The following is a 10,648-nucleotide window of genomic DNA, read 5'->3' on the forward strand; positions in this document are numbered from 1 at the left end:
CTATTAACTTTAATTTAACGATGTAAATATTCTTCTGCCCCATAAAATTATGCTTTATATGCTTCGATTACTAGTGCACGAAAACTTTACTGATGCTAATTTTTTATTTTTTTTATTACTATTTTTAGCTAGCTATTAGGCCTAAACGAGTGAAATAATCAAATAATCGTGATCAGATGGTTATTTAACTATCGCGACAGGCATGGGTGGATAATACTTTTAAATAACGTACTTAAGTTGCTGAATTGTTTGTTTTGACGTCAAATTGCTAACGTTAACTGTCCCTGAATCTTGACTTAACTTGAATAACGTGGCTATACTTAATACCTAGCGAGTAACTTAAGTTTTTAATTACGTAATTATGGAGAATTCAATCTTTTAACTAGATAGCAAAATAAATAATATTTACAAACGTTTTGATTGCAAGTTTAATATCTCCAAATGTAATCAATATGTTCCACTTACCTGTGATGATGTCCAAGTGAGCAAGTTTCGTGCGTTGCAGGATTCAAATCGATGATGACAGTCGAACTGTGGCCATTCCACAGCAAGTGGGCCGAAAGTCGCTCAGCAGAATCGGGCCGTGTATTGGATTGTGTCCGTCTGTCGCATAATTTTTAGAATTGCCGCCAAACTGCATTACAGCTTGGCTGCGTCAGTTCCACTGGCGGCCACATAGTGTAATGTCCGACAACCGCATAAATATGCCTCTCAGTAGGCTTTGTACTTTTTTTTACTTCATTTGTATGCATGTAGCCCATTTATTTATTTATTTATTTAAGTAATCAATGTGTGCATGTATACAGCCCATTTATTTATTTATTTATGTAATCATTGTGTGCATGTATAGCCTACAGCCCATTTATTTATTTATAATCATTCATTGTATGCAAGGATCTGTGTTGTAAGACAAATCGCTGTTTGGAAATGAGCTGATTCTGCATTAAGACTAATTATAATTATACATTTTATTTGTAATAAAGTGTTGGCTTTCAATCGATACTGGCCCATACAGAAAAAGCCGTCAGTCAGCCAGATGTGATCGAAACTGTTAACCGCCAAAACCTTTTTTCAGGCGGCTGAGTTCCTTAATTCTAGTAGTGGCCAGCTTGTGACAAAACTAAATTGGGCCGATGGTAAATACACACAGTTACACTGAGCATGGACCTGACACCTGTTTAACTGCCTTCAGCCGACACTGCCCATGCAGACTGGCCCATACACAGTCGGCAAGGATCTGGCCCAGTAGCTGTTCACCGATGCCGACAGTGAGCCGACACTGACGCATTTCAGCCAGAATCGGCCCAACTCTGCTTGCTATCTGGGACCTGAGTCATCAAAAATGTATCTCACAGATTTGGCAAATGAACTCTCACAATTACAGGAGAGGTTTACATTTGAGGGGAAAAGGCTCACTTTAAAAGTTCATTCGATGATCTGTGACGCACCGGCAAAATCCTTTGTGAAAGTCACAAAGGCTTTTAATGTTTACTATGGCTGTGACAAGTGTTTTCAGAGTGGGGTGTACCTCAACCACCGCATGACATACCCCCTCATGAATGGCCAAACACGGTCTGATGACACATTTGCCAGGCAGGAGGATGAGGAACATCACCATGGTCCTCATGCCTTCACAAATGTACATTTAGGTTTGGTGTCTCAAGTCCCACTGGACTACATGCACCTGGTGTGCTTGGGAGTGGTAAGGCGCCTCATCTTTCTGTGGATGAAAGGTCCTCTGACTGTCCGTGTACCAGGGAGAGAGGTGGACAGAATATCTAGAAATCTTCTAAGCTTAAGACCCCACATTCCTTCAGAATTTGCTGAAGGCCAAGAGCACTGAACGAAGTGGATAGGTGGAAGGCGATGGAGTTCCGTCAGTTTCTCTTATACACAGGGCCGGTGGTGTTGCGCAAGGTGTTAAGACCTGATCTATATGCAAACTTCCTTCTGCTGTCAACAGCCATGGCAATATGCTGGCCACCCCTTTCTTTGCTAGAAAGTACAACAAATATGCCAACAGACTCCTTCATGCTTTTGTGGAACATTTTGCCCGCCTGTATGGAAATGATCAGCTAGTGTACAATGTGCATGGGTTGATCCATCTTGCACAGGATGGAAAACATTTTGGCAATCTGGATATTATATCATCCTTTCCATACGAAAATTATTTGCAAAAACTCAAGGGTTTTGTACGCAAACCCTCAAATCCCATGGCCCAAATAATCAGACGCCTGTCCGAGGGATTAAATGGTGGTGTTACAAGTGACCAGGCCATCAAATTGTGCAAAGAACATGCCCAAGGCCCTATACCAGTACCAAACTTGATCTGTCACCAGTATGACAAACGGATATCAGAGAGGTTCACCATGACCACAACATGTCGAAACAACACATTTCTGATGGGCAAAAATGTGTGTCAAACACTTAAAGGAGAACTCTGGCGAACAATGAACCTTTGGTCTAATAAAACATTGGTACCTAGTCAATCGTTCTCTGAGTTTTGTTTTCATGATAATCGAATGTAAAGAGTTTTATATCTAGAAATTGTTTAGCGTATAATGCTAGTAATGGGGGCATTGACTAAGTAAAAAGAAATCGCTAGTTCATACCACTAACAAGGCTCAAAATAGCCCCACACTAACAGTAACATAATGAGGCTCCATACATGCAAAACGAAGCATTAGACTTAAGGTTCATTGTTCACCGGAGTTCTCCTTTAACACTTCATCGGATTGAAAACCAAAACTGAAAGGACTTGCGTGTAGCCTAGAAATCTAGACGCACCCTAGCGGCAGCAAAAATTATTTTGCAGCAAAGCGTGGTCTAGCAACTCTCCGTTGACTTTCGAAGTGGAAAAACCAAACTCTGGTCAGGCCAATCACATCGTGTATAGAGTTGGTGGGCAGGCGCTTAACACAATGACGGCAGAGTTGTGACGGTTCTGCGCCGTGATTTCCATAGGTGATTTCCCTGCTACTTGAAAACAAACAAGATGCAGCTGGTAAACAGCGGTTTTCGATTCGGCTATCGGCTTTGGCTGCAACTCGGATGACTTGGAGTTAAGAGAATGTCACTTAAGTCATTCTTAAAAAAGGAAGATGTGTTCAGAGTTTTGACGACCGAATACGGCAAAAGTTTAATATATCAACTTGCTCCGCTGGAGGGAAAACCATGGGGAAAACGCATAAGACTCACTCAGCCACAGCCATTCATTGCTCTGGTTTGTTAGCGCTATCCTATGGCGTGCAGAGGGATATTGAAAGACAACCTTTTATCCCGCCCCCCGGATTGAGGTATGCCAATTGTGAGTTCCCAGACCTAACATCTTGATAGGTCTGGCTTGCCAGGCTAACTTGCGTGTGCAATGATGTTGAAATAGCGTAATGAAGTATGATGTGCAGAACAAGCATTTTTTCCTGTTGAATTAAGAGTCATATAAAAGTTATGCTTTCACTGCGTCTCAAAATTGGAGCTGGACAATGTCCCACGGTCCTTGTTTCAGATTCTCATCCACAGACGACTGGTTAGGGGCATTTTTCTGCGTGATAAATATAAGCAGTGCAGATCAATGGTTCAGATGCGCATTGTATCCAAATTATGACCAGAAATGGATAAATATTAAGTCTGCTGTTTAAGGCAAGGCAAGTTTATATACAGTATATAGCACATTTCATACACGATGGCAATTCAAAGTGCTTTACATAGAAGAAATTAAAATAATCAAAAGAAATCAGACTAATTAAAAGAGTTTAGAATAAAAAATAATAATGATAAAAATAAAATACAGTAAATAATTTAAACAATTAAGAATCAAAAATAAAATGAGTACAGTAACAGTCGGATGAACAGTGGCACAGTGCTCATTCAATAAATGCACAGCTAAACTGATGTGTTTTGAGTCTGGATTTGAATGTGACTACTGTAGGAGCAAACCTGAAAACCCAGCTGCGGCTGGCATAATAGCTAAAAGCAGACTCTCCATGCTTAGAGTGAACCCTTGGTATTTCTAGCTGATGTGATCCTAATGATCTGAGTGATCTGTTGGGATTATATTCAGTGAGCATATCTGCAATACTGTATATTGAGGTCCTAACCCATTAAAATGATTTATATACCAGTAATAATACTTTAAAATCAATCCTAAATGTAACTGGCAGCCAGTGTAAAGATCTGAGGACTGGTGTGATGTGTTCATATTTTCTTGTCCTGCTCAGCATCCTGGCAGCAGCATTCTGTATGAGCTGCAACTGTCTTATGGTCTTTTTAGGAAGGCCATTACCGTAATCCACCCTGCTGGTGTTGAAAGCATGCACAAGTTTCTCTAAGTCTTGACTGGAAACAAAGCATCTAATTCTTGAAATATTTTTCAGATGATAGTTGATGTAGTTATTGTTTTGACATCACTACTGAAACTAAGGTCGGACTCTAGAGACACACCAAGATTCCTGACTTGATTTTTAATTGTTAGACCCCTAGCGTCAAGGTATGCATTCACCTTGAGAACTTCATCTTTGTTTCCAAACGCAATGACTTCAGTTTTGTTTTTGTTTAACTGCAGAAAGTTGACACATCCAACTGTTTACTTCATCAATGCACTGGTACAGGGAGTCAATGGGGCTGTAGTCATTAAGCGATAGGGCTAAGTAGAGCTGTGTGTCATCTGCGTAGCTATGGTAAGCGATTTGGTTCTTTTCCCATTATTTGGCTCATTGGCGCAAGAATCAAGCCATGAGGGACTCCGCAAGTCATGGATGTCCACTCAGACTTAAGTTCTCCTATATTCACAAAATAACCTCTCAGTTTTCCAGCCTGTCAAGAAGTATGTTGTGATCGACAGTATCAAATGCAGCACTGAGGTCGAGTAGTACCAACATGGATAATTTGCCTGTATCAGTATTTAAAGGAGTCATAACCTGCAATTTTCACTTCTCCACAAGAATCAATGTTATGATTGCCTAACGATTATACATTGGCCGGGAAGCCGATATTCAAAAGTGAAGCGTTTGTTTACCCCAGGGTTCGTAAACCAGCCCATGTGCACGCGCACTCAAATACGAGATTTTAATTTCTCCCCCGACCTGACGTCAAGACGGGGCAGGATATACCATATATGGACACCGCAGACATATGCTGCAGGAAGCCCTCTCCCCCATATTCAGTCAAGAAAGATGCAGAAATGTACACGTGAGTTGCTCTGCTGTTGACTGCCAAAATCAACATTCAAATGTGTTTTCTCTACCAAAAACGGACCAAACTACCATGGACCAGTGGATGAAATTCATTTTTAATGACGCTGTTCCAACAACCCTATCAACTGGCTCAATGTTATCTTAGGTGTCTGCGCTAAACATTTTACACAGGAATCCTTTACAACGTTCATTTCGAGTCGGACAATAACGCCTACAGAGTCAGAGTGCTGTATAGAGATGTGTCACGGATCCGTCGGCATCAGCAATAGATACCTTCACTCCACCTACTCGTTCCGGTTCCCCTGACTACTAATCATCACCACCTGCCGTCACCACCTGCCATCACTTATCCGGACTATCATCCACTCCATATATACTCACCTCATTCAGTCACTCACTGTCTGGTCTCGTCTTTACCACGACTACAGACTCCCTATTGCTATTCCACGTTCCTGCTATCACTTACCTGCATTGATTCTCCAGCCCGTCAGCCTGCCGTCAGTTCCCGTCCTTGGTCCCCGTCTGTTTCCAGTCCGCTCCTGTCTCCAGCTCCTATTCAGATAAGAGAACCATCATCAGACTGTTTATATCCATCTCCAACTTCAACTACCACGCTACTTACCATTGTTATCCTATTTCAATAAACTCTGTTCAAACTCACCTGTCTGTGCCCTTCTGTTCTGTGACAGAAGACCAGACCATCCAAACATGCTACAACCTACGCCCACTACCACCACGGCCACGAGTTCCCTGCCTACATCACCCCTTCCCCGGACCAGTGCATCCGTGCTCGCTACTTCCACCGTAGCCTTTTCCTCTGCCTCTGTATGTCCCATGGCCCAACCAGCGCCCTTCTCTGGCGAGGAGGAGGAGTGCAGCGGCTTCCTTCTGCAGTGCAAGCTCTACATGCAAATGATTCCATCCTCGTTCCCCACTGAACAATCGAAGGTGGCCTTTTTCATTTCCCTTCTCCGTGGTCGGGCTCTACAATGGGCTCATGCCCTATGGAAAGATCGTGGGCCCGTAACCAGAACATTCGCCACTTTCTCCAGTCATTTCCAGGAAGTGTTCTCCCAATCTGTGCACTCGATCTCGGTGCAAGATCAGCTGTTTCGTTTGAAACAAGGGAGATCATCAGTTGCCTCATATGCTCTGCAGTTCCGGACCCTCGCCGCCACACTGGGATGGAATGAGTCCGCCCTCATCACCGCATATCGCCACGGTCTGAACCCCGACATTCACCTTCAGTTAGCCATCTACGATGACACAGTGGGTATCGAGAGCATCATCCAACGATCTATTCGCATTGATCAACGCCGCACTGCTTGCCAACTAGATAGCCCTGCACCTCCGCCTCCTCGTCCATCAGTTGCTTACAGTCCTCCAGCACCAGAACCGATGGAGATAGGGTCTGCCCGCCTCTCGATCTCCGAGAGAAACCGCCGCATAACCAGCGGCTTATGTTTGTATTGCGGAGCTGCTGGACACATGCTATCCACCTGTCCCATCCGTCCACCCCGACCCGCAGTTAGTACAGTTCAACTACCCCTATCCATCTCGAATATGAAGTATACATCTGCTAATATCACTTATATGAACCGTTCCCTTCCAGTTCAAGCGCTAATTGATTCAGGATCCGCCGGTAACTTCATCTCACTCCCCACCCTCCATCGGCTCCAAACCAGGCAACGTACCATCCCTCACACCCTTCACGTCCAGTCCATCGTGGGAAAACCCCTTGGCCGTGGTCGGATCGGACACCGCAGCCCAGATCTTGGGTTGGAGATCGGCTGGCTTCACAAGGAGGCAATTTCATTTCTGGTGCTGGAGGGCTCGACTGCCGAGATCATCCTGGGACGCCCTTGGTTAGAACTCCACTCACCGCATATCCAGTGGTCCACCGGAGAGGTCTTACAGTGGGGTGAAGAATGCCATCATCGTTGCCTGCCTACCATTCCCAAACCATCTAGCCGCCCTTCCGCTCCGGTCCAGAAAATCCCTCTGTCCGCCACCTCCGTGGAGAGTCCCCCTTCCGAGTTTCTCCCTGAAATTCCCCTTCCTTACCGGGCGTTCCAGGATGTCTTTGATAAACAGCTGGCAACCACCTTACCACCACACCGGCCATGGGACTGTGCGATCGACCTGCTGCCTGGGGCGGTACTACCGCGAGGTAAGATCTATCCTCTGTCCATCCCGGAGCAGAAGGCCATGGAGGAGTACATCCAGGAAGCCCTGAGCCAAGGATATATTCGACCATCCACGTCCCTTGCCGCCTCAAGTTTCTTCTTCGTGGGCAAAAAGAACGGAGGCTTGCGCCCCTGCATCGACTATCGAGTACTCAATCAATCCACCATCAAGTACCGCTATCCTCTTCCTCTGTTCCCCGCAGCTCTAGAACAACTCCGTGGGGCTACCGTCTATTCCAAGCTCGACCTCCGTAGTGCCTACAACCTCATCCGCATCCGTGAAGGAGACGAATGGAAGACCGCTTTCATTACCCCTGCGGGGCACTACGAGTATCTCGTCATGCCCTTCGGATTGTCCAACTCACCCGCCGTATTCCAGGGATTTATGAATGAGATATTTAGAGACTTACTCCACCAATTTGTCATAATCTACATCGATGATATCCTCACATACTCTCCAGATCTGCCTACTCACATCCGCCATGTCCAAACCGTACTCCAACGTTTAAGAGATCATATACTCTTCCTGAAACTAGAGAAATGTGAATTCCATCAAGACACCATTCAGTTCCTGGGATACCACATCACTCCCCGCGGCATAACCATGGACCAGAGGAAGGTGGATGCCGTCAACAACTGGCCACAACCCACCTCCCGGAAGGACCTCCAACGGTTCCTTGGGTTTGCTAACTTCTACCGACGCTTCATCCAAAACTTCAGTCAGACCTGCTTCCCTCTCACAAACCTCCTCAAGGCCGGGGCCAAGTCTCTGTCCTGGAACACCGACGCCACACGGGCGTTAGACAGTCTGAAACGGGCCTTCAGTTCTGCTCCTACCCTCTCCCTTCCCGATCCAGCTCAACCATTCATCGTTGAAGTGGACGCCTCTACCTCCGGGGTAGGAGCGGTTCTTTCCCATCGGCAGGGGACTCCATTGCAACTCCATCCATGTGCCTTCTACTCCAAAAAACTGTCCCCGGTGGAGCAGAATTATGATATCGGCAATCGAGAGCTGCTCGCTATCAAACTAGCCTTAGAAGAATGGAGGCACTGGCTGGAGGGGGCTCAACACCCTTTTACCGTCATCACCGATCAAGCCCGCTGGGCCCTCTTCTTCACCCGCTTTAACTTCTCCGTCACCTACCGTCCTGGACACAAGAATGTAAAAGCAGACGCTCTATCACGACAGTTCCAGCCCAGTTCTCCTCCTCTCAGTCCCGAGACCATCCTCCCTCCAGCCGTCATCGTAAGCCCCATTCAGTGGAGTATGGACGATCACATCGCCGAAACCACCCAATCCGAACCTGCTCCGCCGGGAGGTCCAGAGGGACGGGTTTATGTCCCGACCCGCCTACGCCTGTCCCTCATGGACTCAGTACATACCTCCCCGGGCTCTGGACACCCAGGCAGCCAATTAACTCTCTCGCTCGTCCAACAACGTTATTGGTGGCCGGGTATGGCCCAAGATGTCTCCCGATAAGTCAGGGGATGCTCAGTCTGTGCCATGGCCAAGGTTCCCCGTCATCTTCCCGAAGGCAAACTCATCCCTCTACCCATTCCCACTCGACCCTGGTCCCATCTGGGTGTCGACTTCGTCACCGACCTTCCCAGTTCCAACAATCACACCTGCATTCTCGTGGTAGTCGACCGCTTCTCCAAGGCATGCCAACTGATTCCTCTCCCCGGGTTACCTACAGCCTTTGAGACCGCCGAAGCCCTATTCCACCACGTCTTCCGGAATTTTGGAATCCCCGAGGATGTGGTGTCTGACAGAGGTCCACAATTTATCTCCCGAGTGTGGAAAGCCTTCTTCAATCTCCTGGGCGTTTCCGTCAGCCTTACGTCGGGGTACCACCCCCAGTCCAACGGCCAGACTGAGCGGAAGATCCAGGAAATCGGGAGATATCTACGGTCATACTGCCACGACCACCAGGACTGCTGGAGTCGCTATCTACCGTGGGCCGAGTATGCACAAAATTCTCTCCGCCAATCCACCACAGGACTCACCCCCTTCCAGTGCATACTCGGCTACCAACCTCCTCTGTTTCCCTGGTCCGGAGAACCATCAGACGTTCCAGCAGTCCATCACTGGTTCCAGACGAGCGAGAGGGTCTGGGACTCAGCCCATACTCACCTCCAGCGGGCTGTCCGGAAACACGAGCCAGGCCGACACTTGACGTGCCTCTACTCCCCAATACCATCCTGGACAATTGGTCTGGCTCTCCACCCGGGACATCCGTCTCCGACAGCCCTGTCGTAAGCTGAGTCCCAGATACATCGGTCCGTTCGCCATACAGAGGCAGATCAATCCCGTCACCTATCGACTATCACTGCCCGCTCATTACCGCATTGCACCTACCTTCCACGTTTCCCTTCTCAAACCATATGCTAATCCTCTCACTTCTTCCTCCCCAGGGTCTGATGCTGCGGACGTGCCCCCTCCTCCTACGGATCCGGAGGACGACAACATCTACCGAGTGCACGAAATCCTCGATTCCCGGCGACGGGGCGGCCTTCTGGAATACCTCGTTGACTGGGAAGGATTTGGTGTGGAGGAGAGATGCTGGGTCCAGCGGGAGGACATTCTGGATCCCACCCTACTCCAGGACTTCCATTCAGCCCATCCAGATCGTCCTGCACCCAGGGGCCGTGGTCGTCCCCGTCGTCGGTCCCGCCCGCCAGCTGGAGCTGGCCGTGGGGGGGGGGGGTACTGTCACGGATCCGTCGGCGTCAGCACCAGATACCTTCACTCCACCTACTCGTTCCGGTTCCCCCGACTACTAATCATCACCACCTGCCGTCACCACCTGCCATTACTTATCCGGACTATCATCCACTCCATATATACTCACCTCATTCAGTCACTCACTGTCTGGTCTCGTCTTTACCACGACTACAGACTCCCTATCGCTATTCCACGTTCCTGCTATTACTTACCTGCATTGATTCTCCAGCCCGTCAGCCTGCCGTCAGTTCCTGTCCTTGGTCCCCGTCTGTTTCCAGTCCGCTCCTGTCTCCAGCTCCGATCCTCTCTCCATTGCTCCCGTCCGCACTCTGACCTCCCGCTCCTATTCAGATAAGAGAACCATCATCAGACTGTTTATATCCATCTCCAACTTCAACTACCACGCTACTTACCATTGTTATCCTATTTCAATAAACTCTGTTCAAACTCACCTGTCTGTGCCCTTCTGTTCTGTGACAAGATGGAACAGGTATTAAGATTAGTAGTTTAATTACGGTTATTATAACATATTTGTCATCTGCTTG

The 10,648-nt window shown here is 47.4% G+C and overlaps 1 protein-coding gene across 1 annotated transcript in view; it reads right to left on the bottom strand.

The window, feature by feature from the left end:
- LOC120466787 (uncharacterized) overlaps nt 1–10,648 on the bottom strand; it is a 329,947-nt gene that overhangs the window by 35,833 nt on the left and 283,466 nt on the right. The window lies entirely within an intron of this gene.

The sequence above is a fragment of the Pimephales promelas genome, chromosome 16 (assembly GCF_988280905.1).
Source record: "Pimephales promelas chromosome 16, fPimPro1.hap1.1, whole genome shotgun sequence".
NCBI classification, from domain to species: domain Eukaryota; kingdom Metazoa; phylum Chordata; class Actinopteri; order Cypriniformes; family Leuciscidae; genus Pimephales; species Pimephales promelas.